Source organism: Schistocerca cancellata, chromosome 1 (genome assembly GCF_023864275.1).
Source record: "Schistocerca cancellata isolate TAMUIC-IGC-003103 chromosome 1, iqSchCanc2.1, whole genome shotgun sequence".
Classification (NCBI taxonomy): Eukaryota; Metazoa; Arthropoda; class Insecta; order Orthoptera; family Acrididae; genus Schistocerca; species Schistocerca cancellata.
The window spans coordinates 120,160,744-120,187,680 of record NC_064626.1 but is presented as its reverse complement, the minus strand read 5'-3'; positions in this window follow the sequence as shown (position 1 = coordinate 120,187,680).

Sequence of the window (26,937 nt, the reverse complement as noted above, 5' to 3'; positions counted from 1 at the left end):
CAGGTTTGCTGTATCCCTTGGACCTTCAAATCAACGATGAAACACAGAAATTGCATCGATATTGAATACAAAAGGCAAAATTTCGACTTATTTACAAGAGGAGTAACTCTTCTAATAGTTCGTGCTTTGAACCTTTCCTGGGACAGCAGTATTAGATTCCGAAGAACCATTGCAGGTTTACTGCATCCCTTGGACGTTCAAAAGACGATGAAACACAGAAATTGCATCGATATTGAAAAAAAAGGCAAAATGTCGACTTATTTACAAGAGGGGTAACTCTTCTAATAGTTCGTGCTTTTAGCCCCTCCCGGAACAGCAGTATTACATTCCGATGCACCATTGCAGGTTTACTGTATCCCTTGGACCTTCAAATCAACGATGAAACACAGAAATTGCATCGATATTGAATACAAAAGGCAAAATACCGACTTTTTTATAAGAGGAGTAATTCTTCTAATAGTTCGTGCTTTGAGCCTTTCCTGGGACAGCAGTATTACATTCCGATGCAACATTGCAGGTTTACTGTATCCCTTGGACCTTCAAATCAACGATGAAACACAGAAATTGCATCGATATTGCATACGAAAGGCAAAATGTCGTTTTATTTACAAGAGGAGTAACTCTTCTAATAGTTCGTGTTTTGAGCTTTTCCTGTGACAGCAGTATTAGATTCCGATGCACCATTGCAGGTTTACTGTATCCCTTGGACCTTCAAATCAACGATGAAACACAGAAATTGCATCGATATTGAATACAAAAGGCAAAATGTCGACTTATTTACAAGAGGAGTAACTCTTCTAATAGTTCGTGCTTTTAGCCCCTCCCGGAACAGCAGTATTAGATTCCGATGCACCATTGCAGGTTTACTGTATCCCTTGGACCTTCAAATCAACGATGAAACACAGAAATTGCATCGATATTGAATACAAAAGGCAAAATGTCGACTTATTTACAAGAGGAGTAACTCTTCTAATAGTTCGTGCTTGTAGGCTCTCCTGGAACAGCAGTATTACATTCCGATGCACCATTGCAGGTTTACTGTATCCCTTGGACCTTCAAACCACCGATGAAACACAGAAATTGCATAGATATTGAATACAAAAGGCAAAAAGTCCACTTACTTACAAGAGGAGTAACTCTTCTAATAGTTCGTGTTTTAGCATTTTCTGGGACAGCAGTATTAGATTCCGATGCACCATTGCAGGTTTACTGCATCCCTTGGACCTTCAAATCAACGATGAAACACAGAAATTGCATCGATATTGAATACAAAAGGCAAAATGTCGACTTATTTACAAGAGGAGTAACTCTTCTAATAGTTCGTGCTTTTAGCCTTTCCTGGGACAGCAGTATTAGATTCCGATGCACCATTGCAGGTTTACTGTATCCCTTGGACCTTCAAATCAACGCTGAAACACAGAAATTGCATTGATATTGAAAAAAAAGGCAAAATGTCGACTTATTTACAGGAGGAGTAACTCTTCTAATAGTTCGTGCTTTCAGCCCCTCCCGGAACAGCAGTATTAGATTCCGATGCACCATTGCAGGTTTACTGTATCCCTTGGACCTTCAAATCAACGATGAAACACAGAAATTGCATCGATATTGAATACAAAAGGCAAAATGTCGTCTTTTTTACAAGAGGAGTAACTCTTCTAATAGTTCGTGCTTTTAGCCTCTCCTGGAACAGCAGTATTACATTCCGATGCACCATTGCAGGTTTACTGTATCCCTTGGACCTTCAAATCACCGATGAAACACAGAAATTGCATAGATATTGAATACAAAAGGCAAAATGTCGACTTATTTACAAGAGGAGTGACTCTTCTAATAGTTCGTGCTTTTAGCCTTTCCTGGGACAGCAGTATTAGATTCCGATGCACCATTGCAGGTTTACTGTATCCCTTGGACCTTCAAATCAACGATGAAACACAGAAATTGCATCGATATTGAATACAAAAGGCAAAATATCGACTTATTTACAAGAGGAGTAACCCTTCTAATAGTTCGTGTTTGAGCTTTTCCTGGGACAGCAGTATTAGATTCCGATGCACCATTGCAGGTTTACTGTATCCCTTGGACGTTCAAATCAAGGATGAAACACAGAAATAGCAACGATATTGAATACAAAAGGCAAAATGTCGACTTATTTACAAGAGGAGTAACTCTTCTAATAGTTCGTGCTTTGAGCTTTTCGTGGGACAGCAGTATTAGATTCCGATGCACCATTGCAGGTTTACTGTATCCCTTGGACCTTCAAATCACCGATGAAACACAGAAATTGCATCGATATTGAATACAAAAGGCAAAATATCGACTTATTTATAAGAGGAGTAATTCTTCTAATAGTTCGCGTTTTGAGCCTTTCCTGGGACAGCAGTATTCGATTCCGATGCACCATTGCAGGTGTACTGTATCCCTTAGACTTTCAAATCACCGATGAAACACAGAAATTGCATCGATATTGAATACAAAAGGCAAAATGTCGACTTATTTACAAGAGGAGTAACTCTTCTAATAGTTCGTGCTTTTAGCCTTTCCTGGATTAGCAGTATTACATTCCGATGCACCATTGCAGGTTTACTGTATCCCTTGGACCTTCAAATCAACGATGAAACACAGAAATTGCATAGATATTGAATACAAAAGGCAAAATATCGACTTATTTACAAGAGGAGTAACTCTTCTAATAGTTCGTGCTTTTAGCCCCTCCCGGAACAGCAGTATTAGATTCCGATGCACCATTGCAGGTTTACTGTATCCCTTGGACCTTCAAATCAACGATGAAACACAGAAATTGCATCGATATTGAATACAAAAGGCAAAATGTCGACTTATTTACAAGAGGAGTAACTCTTCTAATAGTTCGTGCTTTTAGGACCTCCCGGAACAGCAGTATTACATTCCGATGCACCATTGCAGGTTTACTGTATCCCTTGGACCTTCAAATCAACGATGAAACACAGAAATTGCATCGATATTGAATTCAAAAGGCAAAATTTCGACTTATTTACAAGAGGGGTAACTCTTCTAATAGTTCGTGCTTTTAGCCCCTCCCGGAACAGCAGTATTACATTCCGATGCACCATTGCAGGTTTACTGTATCCCTTGGACCTTCAAATCAACGATGAAACACAGAAATTGCATCGATATTGAATACAAAAGGCAAAATACCGACTTTTTTATAAGAGGAGTAATTCTTCTAATAGTTCGTGCTTTGAGCCTTTCCTGGGACAGCAGTATTACATTCCGATGCAACATTGCAGGTTTACTGTATCCCTTGGACCTTCAAATCAACGATGAAACACAGAAATTGCATCGATATTGCATACGAAAGGCAAAATGTCGTTTTATTTACAAGAGGAGTAACTCTTCTAATAGTTCGTGTTTTGAGCTTTTCCTGTGACAGCAGTATTAGATTCCGATGCACCATTGCAGGTTTACTGTATCCCTTGGACCTTCAAATCAACGATGAAACACAGAAATTGCATCGATATTGAATACAAAAGGCAAAATGTCGACTTATTTACAAGAGGAGTAACTCTTCTAATAGTTCGTGCTTTTAGCCCCTCCCGGAACAGCAGTATTAGATTCCGATGCACCATTGCAGGTTTACTGTATCCCTTGGACCTTCAAATCAACGCTGAAACACAGAAATTGCATTGATATTGAAAAAAAAGGCAAAATGTCGACTTATTTACAGGAGGAGTAACTCTTCTAATAGTTCGTGCTTTCAGCCCCTATCGGAACAGCAGTATTAGATTCCGATGCACCATTGCAGGTTTACTGTATCCCTTGGACCTTCAAATCAACGATGAAACACAGAAATTGCATCGATATTGAATACAAAAGGCAAAATGTCGACTTTTTTACAAGAGGAGTAACTCTTCTAATAGTTCGTGCTTTTAGCCTCTCCTGGAACAGCAGTATTACATTCCGATGCACCATTGCAGGTTTACTGTATCCCTTGGACCTTCAAATCACCGATGAAACACAGAAATTGCATAGATATTGAATACAAAAGGCAAAATGTCGACTTATTTACAAGAGGAGTGACTCTTCTAATAGTTCGTGCTTTTAGCCTTTCCTGGGACAGCAGTATTAGATTCCGATGCACCATTGCAGGTTTACTGTATCCCTTGGACCTTCAAATCAACGATGAAACACAGAAATTGCATCGATATTGAATACAAAAGGCAAAATATCGACTTATTTACAAGAGGAGTAACCCTTCTAATAGTTCGTGTTTGAGCTGTTCCTGGGACAGCAGTATTACATTCCGATGCACCATTGCAGGTTTACTGTATCCCTTGGACGTTCAAATCAAGGATGAAACACAGAAATAGCAACGATATTGAATACAAAAGGCAAAATGTCGACTTATTTACAAGAGGAGTAACTCTTCTAATAGTTCGTGCTTTGAGCTTTTCCTGGGACAGCAGTATTAGATTCGGATGCACCATTGCAGGTTTACTGTATCCCTTGGACCTTCAAATCACCGATGAAACACAGAAATTGCATCGATATTGAATACAAAAGGCAAAATATCGACTTATTTATAAGAGGAGTAATTCTTCTAATAGTTCGCGGTTTGAGCCTTTCCTGGGACAGCAGTATTAGATTCCGATGCACCATTGCAGGTTTACTGTATCCCTTGGACCTTCAAATCAAGGATGAAACACAGAAATTGCATCGATATTGAATACAAAAGGCAAAATGTCGACTTATTTACAAGAGGAGTAACTCTTCTAATAGTTCGTGCTTTTAGCCCCTCCCGGAACAGCAGTATTACATTCCGATGCACCATTGCAGGTTTACTGTATCCCTTGGACCTTCAGATCAACGATGAAACACAGAAATTGCATCGATATTGAATACAAAAGGCAAAATGTCGACTTATTTACAAGAGGAGTAACTCTTTTAATAGTTCGTGATTCTAGCCTCTCCTGGAACAGCAGTATTACATTCCGATGCACCATTGCACGTTTACTGTATCCCGTGGGCCATCAAATCACCGATGAAACACAGAAATTGCATAGATATTGAATACAAAAGGCAAAATGTCGACTTCTTTACAAGAGGAGTAACTTTTCTAATAGTTCGTGTTTTAGCCTTTCCTGGGACAGCAGTATTAGATTCCGATGCACCATTGCAGGTTTACTGTATCCCTTGGACCTTCAAATCAACGCTGAAACACAGAAATTGCATCGATATTGAATACAAAAGGCAAAATATCGACTTATTTATAAGAGGAGTAATTCTTCTAATAGTTCGTGCTTTGAGCCTTTCCTGGGACAGCAGTATTAGATTCCGATGCACCATTGCTGGTTTACTGTATCCCTTGGACCTTCCAATCAACGATGAAAGACAGAAATTGCATCGATATTGAATACAAAAGGCAAAATGTCGACTTAATTACAAGAGGAGTAACTCTTCTAATAGTTCGTGTTTTGAGCTTTTCCTGGGACAGCAGTATTAGATTCCGATGCACAATTGCAGGTTTACTGTATCCCTTGGACCTTCAAATCAAGGATGAAACACAGAAATTGCATCGATATTGAATACAAAAGGCAAAATGTCGACTTATTTACAAGAGGAGTAACTCTTCTAATAGTTCGTGCTTTGAACCTTTCCTGGGACAGCAGTATTAGATTCCGATGCACCATTGCAGGTTTACTGTATCCCTTGGACCTTCAAAAGACGATGAAACACAGAAATTGCATCGATATTGAAAAAAAAAGGCAAAATGTCGACTTATTTACAAGAGGGGTAACTCTTCTAATAGTTCGTGCTTTTAGCCCCTCCCGGAACAGCAGTATTACATTCCGATGCACCATTGCAGGTTTACTGTATCCCTTGGACCTTCAAATCAACGATGAAACACAGAAATTGCAACGATATTGAATACAAAAGGCAAAATACCGACTTTTTTATAAGAGGAGTATTTCTTCTAATAGTTCGTGCTTTGAGCCTTTCCTGGGACAGCAGTATTACATTCCGATGCAACATTGCAGGTTTACTGTATCCCTTAGACCTTCAAATCAACGATGAAACACAGAAATTGCATCGATATTGAATACAAAAGGCAAAATGTCGACTTATTTACAAGAGGAGTAACTCTTCTAATAGTTCGTGCTTTGAGGCTTTCCTGGGACAGCAGTATTAGATTCCGATGCACCATTGCAGGTTTACTATATCCCTTGGACCTTCAAATCAACGATGAAACACAGAAATTGCATCGATATTGAATACAAAAGGCAAAATGTCGACTTATTTACAAGAGGAGTAACTCTTCTAATAGTTCGTGTTTTGAGCTTTTCCTGTGACAGCAGTATTAGATTCCGATGCACCATTGCAGGTTTACTGTATCCCTTGGACCTTCAAATCAACGATGAAACACAGAAATTGCATCGATATTGAATACAAAAGGCAAAATATCGACTTATTTACAAGAGGAGTAACTCTTCTAATAGTTCGTGCTTTTAGCCCCTCCCGGAACAGCAGTATTAGATTCCGATGCACCATTGCAGGTTTACTGTATCCCTTGGACCGTCAAATCAACGATGAAACACAGAAATTGCATCGATATTGAATACAAAAGGCAAAATGTCGACTTATTTACAAGAGGAGTAACTCTTCTAATAGTTCGTGCTTGTAGCCTCTCCTGGAACAGCAGTATTACATTCCGATGCACCATTGCAGGTTTACTGTATCCCTTGGACCTTCAAACCACCGATGAAACACAGAAATTGCATAGATATTGAATACAAAAGGCAAAATGTCGACTTATTTACAAGAGGAGTAACTCTTCTAATAGTTCGTGCTTTTAGCCTTTCCTGGGACAGCAGTATTAGATTCCGATGCACCATTGCAGGTTTACTGTATCCCTTGGACCTTCAAATCAACGCTGAAACACAGAAATTGCATTGATATTGAAAAAGAAGGCAAAATGTCGACTTATTTACAGGAGGAGTAACTCTTCTAATAGTTCGTGGTTTAAGCCCCTCCCAGAACAGCAGTATTAGATTCCGATGCACCATTGCAGGTTTACTGTATCCCTTGGACCTTCAAATCAACGATGAAACACAGAAATTGCATCGATATTGAATACAAAAGGCAAAATGTCGACTTTTTTACAAGAGGAGTAACTCTTCTAATAGTTCGTGCTTTTAGCCTCTCCTGGAACAGCAGTATTACATTCCGATGCACCATTGCAGGTTTACTGTATCCCTTGGACCTTCAAATCACCGATGAAACACAGAAATTGCATAGATATTGAATACAAAAGGCAAAATGTCGACTTATTTACAAGAGGAGTGACTCTTCTAATAGTTCGTGCTTTTAGCCTTTACTGGGACAGCAGTATTAGATTCCGATGCACCATTGCAGGTTTACTGTATCCCTTGGACCTTCGAATCAACGATGAAACACAGAAATTGCATCGATATTGAATACAAAAGGCAAAATATCGACTTATTTACAAGAGGAGTAACCCTTCTAATAGTTCGTGTTTGAGCTTTTCCTGGGACAGCAGTATTAGATTCCGATGCACCATTGCAGGTTTACTGTATCCCTTGGACGTTCAAATCAAGGATGAAACACAGAAATAGCAAAGATATTGAATACAAAAGGCAAAATGTCGACTTATTTACAAGAGGAGTAACTCTTCTAATAGTTCGTGCTTTCAGCCCCTCCCGGAACAGCAGTATTAGATTCCGATGCACCATTGCAGGTTTACTGTATCCCTTGGACCTTCAAATCAACGATGAAACACAGAAATTGCATCGATATTGAATACAAAAGGCAAAATGTCGACTTTTTTACAAGAGGAGTAACTCTTCTAAATGTTCGTGCTTTTAGCCTCTCCTGGAACAGCAGTATTACATTCCGATGCACCATTGCAGGTTTACTGTATCCCTTGGACCTTCAAATCACCGATGAAACACAGAAATTGCATAGATATTGAATACAAAAGGCAAAATGTCGACTTATTTACAAGAGGAGTGACTCTTCTAATAGTTCGTGTTTTAGCCTTTCCTGGGACAGCAGTATTAGATTCCGATGCACCATTGCAGGTTTACTGTATCCCTTGGACCTTCAAATCAACGATGAAACACAGAAATTGCATCGATATTGAATACAAAAGGCAAAATATCGACTTATTTACAAGAGGAGTAACCCTTCTAATAGTTCGTGTTTGAGCTTTTCCTGGGACAGCAGTATTAGATTCCGATGCACCATTGCAGGTTTACTGTATCCCTTGGACGTTCAAATCAAGGATGAAACACAGAAATAGCAACGATATTGAATACAAAATGCAAAATGTCGACTTATTTACAAGAGGAGTAACTCTTCTAATAGTTCGTGCTTTGAGCTTTTCCTGGGACAGCAGTATTAGATTCCGATGCACCATTGCAGGTTTACTGTATCCCTTGGACCATCAAATCACCGATGAAACACAGAAATTGCATCGATATTGAATACAAAAGGCAAAATATCGACTTATTTATAAGAGGAGTAATTCTTCTAATAGTTCGCGTTTTGAGCCTTTCCTGGGACAGCAGTATTAGATTCCGATGCACCATTGCAGGTGTACTGTATCCCTTAGACCTTCAAATCACCGATGAAACACAGAAATTGCATCGATATTGAATACAAAAGGCAAAATGTCGACTTATTTACAAGAGGAGTAACTCTTCTAATAGTTCGTGCTTTGAGGCTTTCCTGGGACAGCAGTATTAGATTCCGATGCACCATTGCAGGTTTACTGTATCCCTTGGACATTCAAATCAACGATGAAACACAGAAATTGCATCAATATTGAATACCAAAGGCAAAATATCGACTTATTTATAAGAGGAGTAATTCTTCTAATAGTTCGTGCTTTGAGCCTTTCCTGGGACAGCAGTAGTAGATTCCGATGCACCATTGCAGGTTTACTGTATCCCTTGGACCTTCAAATCAGGGATGAAACACAGAAATTGCATCGATATTGAATACAAAAGGCAAAATGTCGACTTATTTACAAGAGGAGTAACTCTTCTAATAGTTCGTGCTTTGAACCTTTCCTGGGACAGCAGTATTAGATTCCGATGCACCATTGCAGGTTTACTGTATCCCTTCGACCTTCAAAAGACGATGAAACACAGAAATTGCATCGATATTGAAAAAAAAAAGCAAAATGTCGACTTATTTACAAGAGGGGTAACTCTTCTAATAGTTCGTGCTTTTAGCCCCTCCCGGAACAGCAGTATTACATTCCGATGCACCATTGCAGGTTTACTGTATCCCTTGGACCTTCAAATCAACGATGAAACACAGAAATTGCATCGATATTGAATACAAAAGGCAAAATACCGACTTTTTTATAAGAGGAGTAATTCTTCTAATAGTTCGTGCTTTGAGCCTTTCCTGGGACAGCAGTATTAGATTCCGATGCACCATTGCAGGTTTACTATATCCCTTGGACCTTCAAATCAACGATGAAACACAGAAATTGCATCGATATTGAATACAAAAGGCAAAATGTCGACTTATTTACAAGAGGAGTAACTCTTCTAATAGTTCGTGTTTTGAGCTTTTCCTGTGACAGCAGTATTAGATTCCGATGCACCATTGCAGGTTTACTGTATCCCTTGGACCTTCAAATCAACGATGAAACACAGAAATTCCATCGATATTGAACACAAAAGGCAAAATATCGACTTATTTACAAGAGGAGTAACTCTTCTAATAGTTCGTGCTTTGAGGCTTTCCTGGGACAGCAGTATTAGATTCCGATGCACCATTGCAGGTTTACTGTATCCCTTGGACCTTCAAATCAACGATGAAACACAGAAATTGCATCGATATTGAATACAAAAGGCAAAATGTCGACTTATTTACAAGAGGAGTAACTCTTCTAATAGTTCGTGCTTGTAGCCTCTCCTGGAACAGCAGTATTACATTCCAATGCACCATTGCAGGTTTACTGTATCCCTTGGACCTTCAAACCACCGATGAAACACAGAAATTGCATAGATATTGAATACAAAAGGCAAAAAGTCCACTTACTTACAAGAGGAGTAACTCTTCTAATAGTTCGTGTTTTAGCCTTTTCTGGGACAGCAGTATTAGATTCCGATGCACCATTGCAGGTTTACTGCATCCCTTGGACCTTCAAATCAACGATGAAACACAGAAATTGCATCGATATTGAATACAAAAGGCAAAATGTCGACTTATTTACAAGAGGAGTAACTCTTCTAATAGTTCGTGCTTTTAGCCTTTCCTGGGACAGCAGTATTAGATTCCGATGCACCATTGCAGGTTTACTGTATCCCTTGGACCTTCAAATCAACGCTGAAACACAGATATTGCATTGATATTGAAAAAAAAGGCAAAATGTCGACTTATTTACAGGAGGAGTAACTCTTCTAATAGTTCGTGCTTTCAGCCCCTCCCGGAACAGCAGTATTAGATTCCGATGCACCATTGCAGGTTTACTGTATCCCTTGGACCTTCAAATCAACGATGAAACACAGAAATTGCGTCGATATTGAATACAAAAGCAAAATGTCGACTTATTTACCAGAGGAGTAACTCTTCTAATAGTTCGTGCTTTTAGCCTCTCCTGGAACAGCAGTATTACATTCCGATGCACCATTGCAGGTTTACTGTATCCCTTGGACCTTCAAATCACCGATGAAACACAGAAATTGCATAGATATTGAATACAAAAGGCAAAATGTCGACTTATTTACAAGAGGAGTAACTCTTCTAATAGTTCGTGCTTTTAGCCTTTCCTGGGACAGCAGTATTAGATTCCGATGCACCATTGCAGGTTTACTGTATCCCTTGGACCTTAAAATCAACGATGAAACACAGAAATTGCATCGATATTGAATACAAAAGGCAAAATATCGACTTATTTACAAGAGGAGTAACTCTTCTAATAGTTCGTGTTTGAGCTTTTCCTGGGACAGCAGTATTAGATTCCGATGCACCATTGCAGGTTTACTGTATCCCTTGGACGTTCAAATCAAGGATGAAACACAGAAATAGCAACGATATTGAATACAAAAGGCAAAATGTCGACTTATTTACAAGAGGAGTAACTCTTCTAATAGTTCGTGTTTTGAGCTTTTCCTGGGACAGCAGTATTAGATTCCGATGCACCATTGCAGGTTTACTGTATCCCTTGGACCTTCAAATCACCGATGAAACACAGAAATTGCATCGATATTGAATACAAAAGGTAAAATATCGACTTATTTATAAGAGGAGTAATTCTTCTAATAGTTCGCGTTTTGAGCCTTTCCTGGGACAGCAGTATTCGATTCCGATGCACCATTGCAGGTGTACTGTATCCCTTAGACTTTCAAATCACCGATGAAACACAGAAATTGCATCGATATTGAATACAAAAGGCAAAATGTCGACTTATTTACAGGAGGGGTAACTCTTCTAATAGTTCGTGCTTTGAGGCTTTCCTGGGACAGCAGTATTAGATTCCGATGCACCATTGCAGGTTTACTGTATCCCTTGGACATTCAAATCAACGATGAAACACAGAAGTTGCATCCATATTGAATACCAAAGGCAAAATATCGACTTATTTACAAGAGCAGTAACTCTTCTAATAGTTTGTGCTTTGAGCTTTTCCTGGGACAGCAGTATTAGATTCCGATGCACCATTGCAAGTTTACTGTATCCCTTGGACCTTCAAATCACCGATGAAATACAGAAATTGCATCGATATTGAATACAAAAGGCAAAATATAGACTTATTTATAAGAGGAGTAATTCTTCTAATAGTTCGCGTTTTGAGCCTTTCCTGGGAACGCAGTATTAGATTCCGATGCATCATTGCAGGTTTACTGTATCCCTTGGACATTCAAATCAACGATGAAACACAGAAATTGCATCCATATTGAATACCAAAGGCAAAATATCGACTTATTTACAAGAGGAGTAACTCTTCTAATAGTTTGTGCTTTGAGCTTTTCCTGGGACAGCAGTATTAGATTCCGATGCACCATTGCAGGTTTACTGTATCCCTTGGACCTTCAAATCAACGATGAAACACAGAAATTGCATCGATATTGAAAAAGAAGGCAAAATGTCGACTTATTTACAAGAGGAGTAACTCTTCTACTAGTTCGTGCTTTTAGCCCCTCCCGGAACAGCAGTATTACATTCCGATGCACCATTACAGGTTTACTGTATCCCTTGGACCTTCAAATCAACGATGCAACACAAAAATTGCATAGATATTGAATACAAAAGGCAAAATATCGACTTATTTACAAGAGTAGTAACTCTTCCAATAGTTCGTTCTTTTAGCCCCTCCCGGAACAGCAGTATTACATTCCGATGCACCATTGCAGGTTTACTGTATCCCTTGGACCTTCAAATCAACGATGAAACACAGAAATTGCATCGATATTGAATACAAAAGGCAAAATGTCGACTTATTTACAAGAGGAGTAACTCTTCTACTAGTTCGTGCTTTTAGCCCCTCCCGGAACAGCAGTATTACATTCCGATGCACCATTACAGGTTTACTGTATCCCTTGGACCTTCAAATCAACGATGGAACACAAAAATTGCATAGATATTGAATACAAAAGGCAAAATATCGACTTATTTACAAGAGTAGTAACTCTTCCAATAGTTCGTTCTTTTAGCCCCTCCCGGAACAGCAGTATTACATTCCGATGCACCATTGCAGGTTTACTGTATCCCTTGGACCTTCAAATCACCGATGAAACACAGAAATTGCATAGATATTGAATACAAAAGGCAAAATGTCGACTTATTTACAAGAGGAGTGACTCTTCTAATAGTTCGTGTTTTAGCCTTTCCTGGGACAGCAGTATTAGATTCCGATGCACCATTGCAGGTTTACTGTATCCCTTGGACCTTCAAATCAACGATGAAACACAGAAATTGCATCGATATTGAATACAAAAGGCAAAATATCGACTTATTTACAAGAGGAGTAACCCTTCTAATAGTTCGTGTTTGAGCTTTTCCTGGGACAGCAGTATTAGACTCCGATGCACCATTGCAGGTTTACTGTATCCCTTGGACGTTCAAATCAAGGATGAAACACAGAAATAGCAACGATATTGAATACAAAATGCAAAATGTCGACTTATTTACAAGAGGAGTAACTCTTCTAATAGTTCGTGCTTTGAGCTTTTCCTGGGACAGCAGTATTAGATTCCGATGCACCATTGCAGGTTTACTGTATCCCTTGGACCATCAAATCACCGATGAAACACAGAAATTGCATCGATATTGAATACAAAAGGCAAAATATCGACTTATTTATAAGAGGAGTAATTCTTCTAATAGTTCGCGTTTTGAGCCTTTCCTGGGACAGCAGTATTAGATTCCGATGCACCATTGCAGGTGTACTGTATCCCTTAGACCTTCAAATCACCGATGAAACACAGAAATTGCATCGATATTGAATACAAAAGGCAAAATGTCGACTTATTTACAAGAGGAGTAACTCTTCTAATAGTTCGTGCTTTGAGGCTTTCCTGGGACAGCAGTATTAGATTCCGATGCACCATTGCAGGTTTACTGTATCCCTTGGACATTCAAATCAACGATGAAACACAGAAATTGCATCAATATTGAATACCAAAGGCAAAATATCGACTTATTTATAAGAGGAGTAATTCTTCTAATAGTTCGTGCTTTGAGCCTTTCCTGGGACAGCAGTAGTAGATTCCGATGCACCATTGCAGGTTTACTGTATCCCTTGGACCTTCAAATCAGGGATGAAACACAGAAATTGCATCGATATTGAATACAAAAGGCAAAATGTCGACTTATTTACAAGAGGAGTAACTCTTCTAATAGTTCGTGCTTTGAACCTTTCCTGGGACAGCAGTATTAGATTCCGATGCACCATTGCAGGTTTACTGTATCCCTTCGACCTTCAAAAGACGATGAAACACAGAAATTGCATCGATATTGAAAAAAAAAGCAAAATGTCGACTTATTTACAAGAGGGGTAACTCTTCTAATAGTTCGTGCTTTTAGCCCCTCCCGGAACAGCAGTATTACATTCCGATGCACCATTGCAGGTTTACTGTATCCCTTGGACCTTCAAATCAACGATGAAACACAGAAATTGCATCGATATTGAATACAAAAGGCAAAATACCGACTTTTTTATAAGAGGAGTAATTCTTCTAATAGTTCGTGCTTTGAGCCTTTCCTGGGACAGCAGTATTAGATTCCGATGCACCATTGCAGGTTTACTATATCCCTTGGACCTTCAAATCAACGATGAAACACAGAAATTGCATCGATATTGAATACAAAAGGCAAAATGTCGACTTATTTACAAGAGGAGTAACTCTTCTAATAGTTCGTGTTTTGAGCTTTTCCTGTGACAGCAGTATTAGATTCCGATGCACCATTGCAGGTTTACTGTATCCCTTGGACCTTCAAATCAACGATGAAACACAGAAATTCCATCGATATTGAACACAAAAGGCAAAATATCGACTTATTTACAAGAGGAGTAACTCTTCTAATAGTTCGTGCTTTGAGGCTTTCCTGGGACAGCAGTATTAGATTCCGATGCACCATTGCAGGTTTACTGTATCCCTTGGACCTTCAAATCAACGATGAAACACAGAAATTGCATCGATATTGAATACAAAAGGCAAAATGTCGATTTATTTACAAGAGGAGTAACTCTTCTAATAGTTCGTGCTTGTAGCCTCTCCTGGAACAGCAGTATTACATTCCAATGCACCATTGCAGGTTTACTGTATCCCTTGGACCTTCAAACCACCGATGAAACACAGAAATTGCATAGATATTGAATACAAAAGGCAAAAAGTCCACTTACTTACAAGAGGAGTAACTCTTCTAATAGTTCGTGTTTTAGCCTTTTCTGGGACAGCAGTATTAGATTCCGATGCACCATTGCAGGTTTACTGCATCCCTTGGACCTTCAAATCAACGATGAAACACAGAAATTGCATCGATATTGAATACAAAAGGCAAAATGTCGACTTATTTACAAGAGGAGTAACTCTTCTAATAGTTCGTGCTTTTAGCCTTTCCTGGGACAGCAGTATTAGATTCCGATGCACCATTGCAGGTTTACTGTATCCCTTGGACCTTCAAATCAACGCTGAAACACAGATATTGCATTGATATTGAAAAAAAAGGCAAAATGTCGACTTATTTACAGGAGGAGTAACTCTTCTAATAGTTCGTGCTTTCAGCCCCTCCCGGAACAGCAGTATTAGATTCCGATGCACCATTGCAGGTTTACTGTATCCCTTGGACCTTCAAATCAACGATGAAACACAGAAATTGCGTCGATATTGAATACAAAAGCAAAATGTCGACTTATTTACCAGAGGAGTAACTCTTCTAATAGTTCGTGCTTTTAGCCTCTCCTGGAACAGCAGTATTACATTCCGATGCACCATTGCAGGTTTACTGTATCCCTTGGACCTTCAAATCACCGATGAAACACAGAAATTGCATAGATATTGAATACAAAAGGCAAAATGTCGACTTATTTACAAGAGGAGTAACTCTTCTAATAGTTCGTGCTTTTAGCCTTTCCTGGGACAGCAGTATTAGATTCCGATGCACCATTGCAGGTTTACTGTATCCCTTGGACCTTAAAATCAACGATGAAACACAGAAATTGCAGCGATATTGAATACAAAAGGCAAAATATCGACTTATTTACAAGAGGAGTAACTCTTCTAATAGTTCGTGTTTGAGCTTTTCCTGGGACAGCAGTATTAGATTCCGATGCACCATTGCAGGTTTACTGTATCCCTTGGACGTTCAAATCAAGGATGAAACACAGAAATAGCAACGATATTGAATACAAAAGGCAAAATGTCGACTTATTTACAAGAGGAGTAACTCTTCTAATAGTTCGTGTTTTGAGCTTTTCCTGGGACAGCAGTATTAGATTCCGATGCACCATTGCAGGTTTACTGTATCCCTTGGACCTTCAAATCACCGATGAAACACAGAAATTGCATCGATATTGAATACAAAAGGTAAAATATCGACTTATTTATAAGAGGAGTAATTCTTCTAATAGTTCGCGTTTTGAGCCTTTCCTGGGACAGCAGTATTCGATTCCGATGCACCATTGCAGGTGTACTGTATCCCTTAGACTTTCAAATCACCGATGAAACACAGAAATTGCATCGATATTGAATACAAAAGGCAAAATGTCGACTTATTTACAGGAGGGGTAACTCTTCTAATAGTTCGTGCTTTGAGGCTTTCCTGGGACAGCAGTATTAGATTCCGATGCACCATTGCAGGTTTACTGTATCCCTTGGACATTCAAATCAACGATGAAACACAGAAGTTGCATCCATATTGAATACCAAAGGCAAAATATCGACTTATTTACAAGAGCAGTAACTCTTCTAATAGTTTGTGCTTTGAGCTTTTCCTGGGACAGCAGTATTAGATTCCGATGCACCATTGCAAGTTTACTGTATCCCTTGGACCTTCAAATCACCGATGAAATACAGAAATTGCATCGATATTGAATACAAAAGGCAAAATATAGACTTATTTATAAGAGGAGTAATTCTTCTAATAGTTCGCGTTTTGAGCCTTTCCTGGGAACGCAGTATTAGATTCCGATGCATCATTGCAGGTTTACTGTATCCCTTGGACATTCAAATCAACGATGAAACACAGAAATTGCATCCATATTGAATACCAAAGGCAAAATATCGACTTATTTACAAGAGGAGTAACTCTTCTAATAGTTTGTGCTTTGAGCTTTTCCTGGGACAGCAGTATTAAATTCCGATGCACCATTGCAGGTTTACTGTATCCCTTGGACCTTCAAATCAACGATGAAACACAGAAATTGCATCGATATTGAAAAAGAAGGCAAAATGTCGACTTATTTACAAGAGGAGTAACTCTTCTACTAGTTCGTGCTTTTAGCCCCTCCCGGAACAGCAGTATTACATTCCGATGCACCATTACAGGTTTACTGTATCCCTTGGACCTTCAAATCAACGATGCAACACAAAAATTGCATAGATATTGAATACAAAAGGCAAAATATCGACTTATTTACAAGAGTAGTAACTCTTCCAATAGTTCGTTCTTTTAGCCCCTCCCGGAACAGCAGTATTACATTCCGATGCACCATTGCAGGTTTACTGTATCCCTTGGACCTTCAAATCAACGATGAAACACAGAAATTGCATCGATATTGAATACAAAAGGCAAAATGTCGACTTATTTACAAGAGGAGTAACTCTTCTACTAGTTCGTGCTTTTAGCCCCTCCCGGAACAGCAGTATTACATTCCGATGCACCATTACAGGTTTACTGTATCCCTTGGACCTTCAAATCAACGATGGAACACAAAAATTGCATAGATATTGAATACAAAAGGCAAAATATCGACTTATTTACAAGAGTAGTAACTCTTCCAATAGTTCGTTCTTTTAGCCCCTCCCGGAACAGCAGTATTACATTCCGATGCACCATTGCAGGTTTACTGTATCCCTTGGACCTTCAAATCAACGATGAAACACAGAAATTGCATCGATATTGAATACAAAAGGCAAAATGTCGACTTATTTACAAGAGGAGTAACTCTTCTAATAGTTCGTGCTTTTAGCCTCTCCTGGAACAGCAGTATTAGATTCCGATGCACCATTGCAGGTTTACTATATCCCTTGGACCTTCAAATCAACGATGAAACACAGAAATTGCATCGATATTGAATACAAAAGGCAAAATGTCGAGTTATTTACAAGAGGAGTAACTCTTCTAATAGTTCGTGTTTTGAGCTTTTCCTGTGACAGCAGTATTAGATTCCGATGCACCATTGCAGGTTTACTGTATCCCTTGGACCTTCAAATCAACGATGAAACACAGAAATTGCATCGATATTGAATACAAAAGGCAAAATATCGACTTATTTACAAGAGGAGTAACTCTTCTAATAGTTCGTGCTTTTAGCCCCTCCCGGAACAGCAGTATTACATTCCGATGCACCATTGCAGGTTTACTGTATCCCTTGGACCTTCAAATCAACGATGAAACACAGAAATTGCATAGATATTGATTACAAAAGGCAAAATGTCGACTTATTTAACAGAGGAGTAACTCTTCTAATAGTTCGTGATTTTAGCCTTTCCTGGATCAGCAGTATTACATTCCGATGCACCATTGCAGGTTTACTGTATCCCTTGGGCGTTCAAATCACCGATGAAACACAGAAATTGCATAGATATTGAATACAAAAGGCAAAATGTCGACTTACTTACAAGAGGAGCAACTCTTCTAATAGTTCGTGTTTTAGGCTTTCCTGGGACAGCAGTATTAGATTCCGATGCACCATTGCAGGTTTACTGCATCCCTTGGACCTTCAAATCAACGATGAAACACAGAAATTGCATCGATATTGAATACAAAAGGCAAAATGTCGACTTATTTACAAGAGGAGTAACTCTTCTAATAGTTCGTGCTTTTAGCCTTTCCTGGGACAGCAGTATTAGATTCCGATGCACCATTGCAGGTTTACTGTATCCCTTGGACCTTCAAATCAACGCTGAAACACAGAAATTGCATTGATATTGAAAAAAAAGGCAAAATGTCGACTTATTTACAGGAGGAGTAACTCTTCTAATAGTTCGTGCTTTCAGCCCCTCCCGGAACAGCAGTATTAGATTCCGATGCACCATTGCAGGTTTACTGTATCCCTTGGACCTTCAAATCAACGATGAAACACAGAAATTGCGTCGATATTGAATACAAAAGGCAAAATGTCGACTTTTTTACAAGAGGAGTAACTCTTCTAATAGTTCGTGCTTTTAGCCTCTCCTCGAACAGCAGTATTACATTCCGATGCACCATTGCAGGTTTACTGTATCCCTTGGACCTTCAAATCACCGATGAAACACAGAAATTGCATAGATATTGAATACAAAAGGCAAAATGTCGACTTATTTACAAGAGGAGTAACTCTTCTAATAGTTCGTGCTTTTAGCCTTTCCTGGGACAGCAGTATTAGATTCCGATGCACCATTGCAGGTTTACTGTATCCCTTGGACCTTCAAATCAACGATGAAACACAGAAATTGCATCGATATTGAATACAAAAGGCAAAATATCGACTTATTTACAAGAGGAGTAACTCTTCTAATAGTTCGTGTTTGAGCTTTTCCTGGGACAGCAGTATTAGATTCCGATGCACCATTGCAGGTTTACTGTATCCCTTGGACGTTCAAATCAAGGATGAAACACAGAAATAGCAACGATATTGAATACAAAAGGCAAAATGTCGACTTATTTACAAGAGGAGTAACTCTTCTAATAGTTCGTGTTTTGAGCTTTTCCTGGGACAGCAGTATTAGATTCCGATGCACCATTGCAGGTTTACTGTATCCCTTGGACCTTCAAATCACCGATGAAACACAGAAATTGCATCGATATTGAATACAAAAGGCAAAATATCGACTTATTTATAAGAGGAGTAATTCTTCTAATAGTTCGCGTTTTGAGCCTTTCCTGGGACAGCAGTATTCGATTCCGATGCACCATTGCAGGTGTACTGTATCCCTTAGACTTTCAAATCACCGATGAAACACAGAAATTGCATCGATATTGAATACAAAAGGCAAAATGTCGACTTATTTACAGGAGGGGTAACTCTTCTAATAGTTCGTGCTTTGAGGCTTTCCTGGGACAGCAGTATTAGATTCCGATGCACCATTGCAGGTTTACTGTATCCCTTGGACATTCAAATCAACGATGAAACACAGAAGTTGCATCCATATTGAATACCAAAGGCAAAATATCGACTTATTTACAAGAGGAGTAACTCTTCTAATAGTTTGTGCTTTGAGCTTTTCCTGGAACAGCAGTATTAGATTCCGATGCACCATTGCAAGTTTACTGTATCCCTTGGACCTTCAAATCACCGATGAAACACAGAAATTGCATCGATATTGAATACAAAAGGCAAAATATAGACTTATTTATAAGAGGAGTAATTCTTCTAATAGTTCGCGTTTTGAGCCTTTCCTGGGAACGCAGTATTAGATTCCGATGCACCATTGCAGGTTTACTGTATCCCTTGGACATTCAAATCAACGATGAAACACAGAAATTGCATCCATATTGAATACCAAAGGCAAAATATCGACTTATTTACTAGAGGAGTAACTCTTCTAATAGTTTGTGCTTTGAGCTTTTCCTGGGACAGCAGTATTAGATTCCGATGCACCATTGCAGGTTTACTGTATCCCTTGGACCTTCAAATCAACGATGAAACACAGAAATTGCATCGATATTGAAAAAGAAGGCAAAATGTCGACTTATTTACAAGAGGAGTAACTCTTCTACTAGTTCGTGCTTTTAGCCCCTCCCGGAACAGCAGTATTACATTCCGATGCACCATTACAGGTTTACTGTATCCCTTGGACCTTCAAATCAACGATGGAACACAAAAATTGCATAGATATTGAATACAAAAGGCAAAATATCGACTTATTTACAAGAGTAGTAACTCTTCCAATAGTTCGTTCTTTTAGCCCCTCCCGGAACAGCAGTATTACATTCCGATGCACCATTGCAAGTTTACTGTATCCCTTGGACCTTCAAATCAACGATGAAACACAGAAATTGCATCGATATTGAATACAAAAGGCAAAATGTCGACTTATTTACAAGAGGAGTAACTCTTCTAATAGTTCGTGCTTTTAGCCTCTCCTGGAACAGCAGTATTAGATTCCGATGCACCATTGCAGGTTTACTATATCCCTTGGACCTTCAAATCAACGATGAAACACAGAAATTGCATCGATATTGAATACAAAAGGCAAAATGTCGAGTTATTTACAAGAGGAGTAACTCTTCTAATAGTTCGTGTTTTGAGCTTTTCCTGTGACAGCAGTATTAGATTCCGATGCACCATTGCAGGTTTACTGTATCCCTTGGACCTTCAAATCAACGATGAAACACAGAAATTGCATCGATATTGAATACAAAAGGCAAAATATCGACTTATTTACAAGAGGAGTAACTCTTCTAATAGTTCGTGCTTTTAGCCCCTCCCGGAACAGCAGTATTACATTCCGATGCACCATTGCAGGTTTACTGTATCCCTTGGACCTTCAAATCAACGATGAAACACAGAAATTGCATAGATATTGATTACAAAAGGCAAAATGTCGACTTATTTAACAGAGGAGTAACTCTTCTAATAGTTCGTGATTTTAGCCTTTCCTGGATCAGCAGTATTACATTCCGATGCACCATTGCAGGTTTACTGTATCCCTTGGGCGTTCAAATCACCGATGAAACACAGAAATTGCATAGATATTGAATACAAAAGGCAAAATGTCGACTTACTTACAAGAGGAGCAACTCTTCTAATAGTTCGTGTTTTAGGCTTTCCTGGGACAGCAGTATTAGATTCCGATGCACCATTGCAGGTTTACTGCATCCCTTGGACCTTCAAATCAACGATGAAACACAGAAATTGCATCGATATTGAATACAAAAGGCAAAATGTCGACTTATTTACAAGAGGAGTAACTCTTCTAATAGTTCGTGCTTTTAGCCTTTCCTGGGACAGCAGTATTAGATTCCGATGCACCATTGCAGGTTTACTGTATCCCTTGGACCTTCAAATCAACGCTGAAACACAGAAATTGCATTGATATTGAAAAAAAAGGCAAAATGTCGACTTATTTACAGGAGGAGTAACTCTTCTAATAGTTCGTGCTTTCAGCCCCTCCCGGAACAGCAGTATTAGATTCCGATGCACCATTGCAGGTTTACTGTATCCCTTGGACCTTCAAATCAACGATGAAACACAGAAATTGCGTCGATATTGAATACAAAAGGCAAAATGTCGACTTTTTTACAAGAGGAGTAACTCTTCTAATAGTTCGTGCTTTTAGCCTCTCCTCGAACAGCAGTATTACATTCCGATGCACCATTGCAGGTTTACTGTATCCCTTGGACCTTCAAATCACCGATGAAACACAGAAATTGCATAGATATTGAATACAAAAGGCAAAATGTCGACTTATTTACAAGAGGAGTAACTCTTCTAATAGTTCGTGCTTTTAGCCTTTCCTGGGACAGCAGTATTAGATTCCGATGCACCATTGCAGGTTTACTGTATCCCTTGGACCTTCAAATCAACGATGAAACACAGAAATTGCATCGATATTGAATACAAAAGGCAAAATATCGACTTATTTACAAGAGGAGTAACTCTTCTAATAGTTCGTGTTTGAGCTTTTCCTGGGACAGCAGTATTAGATTCCGATGCACCATTGCAGGTTTACTGTATCCCTTGGACGTTCAAATCAAGGATGAAACACAGAAATAGCAACGATATTGAATACAAAAGGCAAAATGTCGACTTATTTACAAGAGGAGTAACTCTTCTAATAGTTCGTGTTTTGAGCTTTTCCTGGGACAGCAGTATTAGATTCCGATGCACCATTGCAGGTTTACTGTATCCCTTGGACCTTCAAATCACCGATGAAACACAGAAATTGCATCGATATTGAATACAAAAGGCAAAATATCGACTTATTTATAAGAGGAGTAATTCTTCTAATAGTTCGCGTTTTGAGCCTTTCCTGGGACAGCAGTATTCGATTCCGATGCACCATTGCAGGTGTACTGTATCCCTTAGACTTTCAAATCACCGATGAAACACAGAAATTGCATCGATATTGAATACAAAAGGCAAAATGTCGACTTATTTACAGGAGGGGTAACTCTTCTAATAGTTCGTGCTTTGAGGCTTTCCTGGGACAGCAGTATTAGATTCCGATGCACCATTGCAGGTTTACTGTATCCCTTGGACATTCAAATCAACGATGAAACACAGAAGTTGCATCCATATTGAATACCAAAGGCAAAATATCGACTTATTTACAAGAGGAGTAACTCTTCTAATAGTTTGTGCTTTGAGCTTTTCCTGGAACAGCAGTATTAGATTCCGATGCACCATTGCAAGTTTACTGTATCCCTTGGACCTTCAAATCACCGATGAAACACAGAAATTGCATCGATATTGAATACAAAAGGCAAAATATAGACTTATTTATAAGAGGAGTAATTCTTCTAATAGTTCGCGTTTTGAGCCTTTCCTGGGAACGCAGTATTAGATTCCGATGCACCATTGCAGGTTTACTGTATCCCTTGGACATTCAAATCAACGATGAAACACAGAAATTGCATCCATATTGAATACCAAAGGCAAAATATCGACTTATTTACTAGAGGAGTAACTCTTCTAATAGTTTGTGCTTTGAGCTTTTCCTGGGACAGCAGTATTAGATTCCGATGCACCATTGCAGGTTTACTGTATCCCTTGGACCTTCAAATCAACGATGAAACACAGAAATTGCATCGATATTGAAAAAGAAGGCAAAATGTCGACTTATTTACAAGAGGAGTAACTCTTCTACTAGTTCGTGCTTTTAGCCCCTCCCGGAACAGCAGTATTACATTCCGATGCACCATTACAGGTTTACTGTATCCCTTGGACCTTCAAATCAACGATGGAACACAAAAATTGCATAGATATTGAATACAAAAGGCAAAATATCGACTTATTTACAAGAGTAGTAACTCTTCCAATAGTTCGTTCTTTTAGCCCCTCCCGGAACAGCAGTATTACATTCCGATGCACCATTGCAAGTTTACTGTATCCCTTGGACCTTCAAATCAACGATGAAACACAGAAATTGCATCGATATTGAATACAAAAGGCAAAATGTCGACTTATTTACAAGAGGAGTAACTCTTCTAATAGTTCGTGCTTTTAGCCTCTCCTGGAACAGCAGTATTAGATTCCGATGCACCATTGCAGGTTTACTATATCCCTTGGACCTTCAAATCAACGATGAAACACAGAAATTGCATCGATATTGAATACAAAAGGCAAAATGTCGAGTTATTTACAAGAGGAGTAACTCTTCTAATAGTTCGTGTTTTGAGCTTTTCCTGTGACAGCAGTATTAGATTCCGATGCACCATTGCAGGTTTACTGTATCCCTTGGACCTTCAAATCAACGATGAAACACAGAAATTGCATCGATATTGAATACAAAAGGCAAAATATCGACTTATTTACAAGAGGAGTAACTCTTCTAATAGTTCGTGCTTTTAGCCCCTCCCGGAACAGCAGTATTACATTCCGATGCACCATTGCAGGTTTACTGTATCCCTTGGACCTTCAAATCAACGATGAAAACAAGAAATTGCATCGATATTGATTACAAAAGGCAAAATGTCGACTTATTTAACAGAGGAGTAACTCTTCTAATAGTTCGTGATTTTAGCCTTTCCTGGATCAGCAGTATTACATTCCGATGCACCATTGCAGGTTTACTGTATCCCTTGGGCGTTCAAATCACCGATGAAACACAGAAATTGCATAGATATTGAATACAAAAGGCAAAATGTCGACTTACTTACAAGAGGAGCAACTCTTCTAATAGTTCGTGTTTTAGGCTTTCCTGGGACAGCAGTATTAGATTCCGATGCACCATTGCAGGTTTACTGTATCCCTTGGACCTTCAAATCAACGCTGAAACACAGAAATTGCATCGATATTGAATACAAAAGGCAAAATGTCGACTTATTTACAAGAGGAGTAACTCTTCTAATAGTTCGTGCTTTTAGTCTCTCCTGGAACAGCAGTATTACATTCCGATGCACCATTGCAGGTTTACTGTATCCCTTGGACCTTCAAATCACCGATGATACACAGAAATTGCATAGATATTGAATACAAAAGGCAAAATGTCGACTTATTTACAAGAGGAGTAATTCTTCTAATAGTTCGTGCTTTGAGCTTTTCCTGGGACAGCAGTATTAGATTCCGATGCACCATTGCAGGTTTACTGTATCCCTTGGACCTTCAAATCAACGATGAAACACAGAAATTGCATCGATATTGAATACAAATGGCAAAATATTGACTTATTTATAAGAGGAGTAATTCTTCTAAAATTTCGTGCTTTGAGCCTTTCCTGGGACAGCAGTATTACATTTCGATGCAAAATTGCAGGTTTACTGTATCCGTTAGACCTTCAAATCAACGATGAAACACAGAAATTGCATCGATATTGAATACAAAAGGCAAAATGTCGACTTATTTACAAGAGGAGTAACTCTTCTAATAGTTCGTGCTTTTAGCCTCTCCTGGAACAGCAGTATTAGATTCTGATGCACCATTGCAGGTTTACTATATCCCTTGGACCGTCAAATCAACGATGAAACACAGAAATTGCATCGATATTGAATACAAAAGGCAAAATGTCGAGTTATTTACACGAGGAGTAACTCTTCTAATAGTTCGTGTTTTGAGCTTTTCCTGTGACAGCAGTATTAGATTCCGATGCACCATTGCAGGTTTACTGTATCCCTTGGACCTTCAAATCAACGATGAAACACAGAAATTGCATCGATATTGAATACAAAAGGCAAAATATCGACTTATTTACAAGAGGAGTAACTCTTCTAATAGTTCGTGCTTTTAGCCCCTCCCGGAACAGCAGTATTACATTCCGATGCACCATTGCAGATATACTGTATCCCTTGGACCTTCAAATCAACGATGAATCACAGAAATTGCATCGATATTGATTACAAAAGGCAAAATGTCGACTTATTTAACAGAGGAGTAACTCTTCTAATAGTTCGTGATTTTAGCCTTTCCTGGATCAGCAATATTACATTCCGATGCACCATTGCAGGTTTACTGTATCCCTTGGGCGTTCAAATCACCGATGAAACACAGAAATTGCATAGATATTGAATACAAAAGGCAAAATGTCGACTTACTTACAAGAGGAGTAACTCTTCTAATAGTTCGTGTTTTAGCCTTTCCTGGGACAGCAGTATTAGATTCCGATGCACCATTGCAGGTTTACTGTATCCCTTGGACCTTCAAATCAACGATGAAACACAGGAAATGCTTCGATATTGAATACAAAAGGCAAGATATCGACTTATTTATAAGAGGAGTAATTCTTGTAATAGTTCGTGCTTTGAGCCTTTCCTTGGACAGCAGTATTAGATTCCGATGCACCATTGCAGGTTTACTGTATCCCTTGGACCTTCAAATCAACGATGAAACACGGAAATTGCATCGATATTGAATACAAAAGGCAAAATGTCGTCTTATTTACAAGTGGAGTAACTCTTCTAATAGTTCGTGCTTTGAGCTTTTCCTGGGACAGCAGTATTAGATTCCGATGCACCATTGCAGGTTTACTGTATCCCTTGGACCTTCAAATCAAGGATGAAACACAGAAATCGCATTGATATTGAATACAAAAGGCAAAATGTCGACTTATTTACAAGAGGAGTAACTCTTCTAATAGTTCGTGCTTTTAGCCTCTCCTGGAACAGCAGTATTACATTCCGATGCACCATTGCAGGTTTACTGTATCCCTTGGACCTTCAAATCACCGATGAAACACAGAAATTGCATCGATATTGAACACAAAAGGCAAAATATCGACTTATTTACAAGAGGAGTAACTCTTCTAATAGTTCGTGCTTTGAGGCTTTCCTGGGACAGCAGTATTAGATTCCGATGCACCATTGCAGGTTTACTGTATCCCTTGGACCTTCAAATCACCGATGAAACACAGAAATTGCATCGATATTGAACACAAAAGGCAAAATATCGACTTATTTACAAGAGGAGTAACTCTTCTAATAGTTCGTGCTTTGAGGCTTTCCTGGGACAGCAGTATTAGATTCCGATGCACCATTGCAAGTTTACTGTATCCCTTGGACCTTCAAATCAACGATGAAACACAGAAATTGCATCGATATTGAATACAAAAGGCAAAATGTCGACTTATTTACAAGAGGAGTAACTCTTCTAATAGTTCGTGCTTGTAGCCTCTCCTGGAA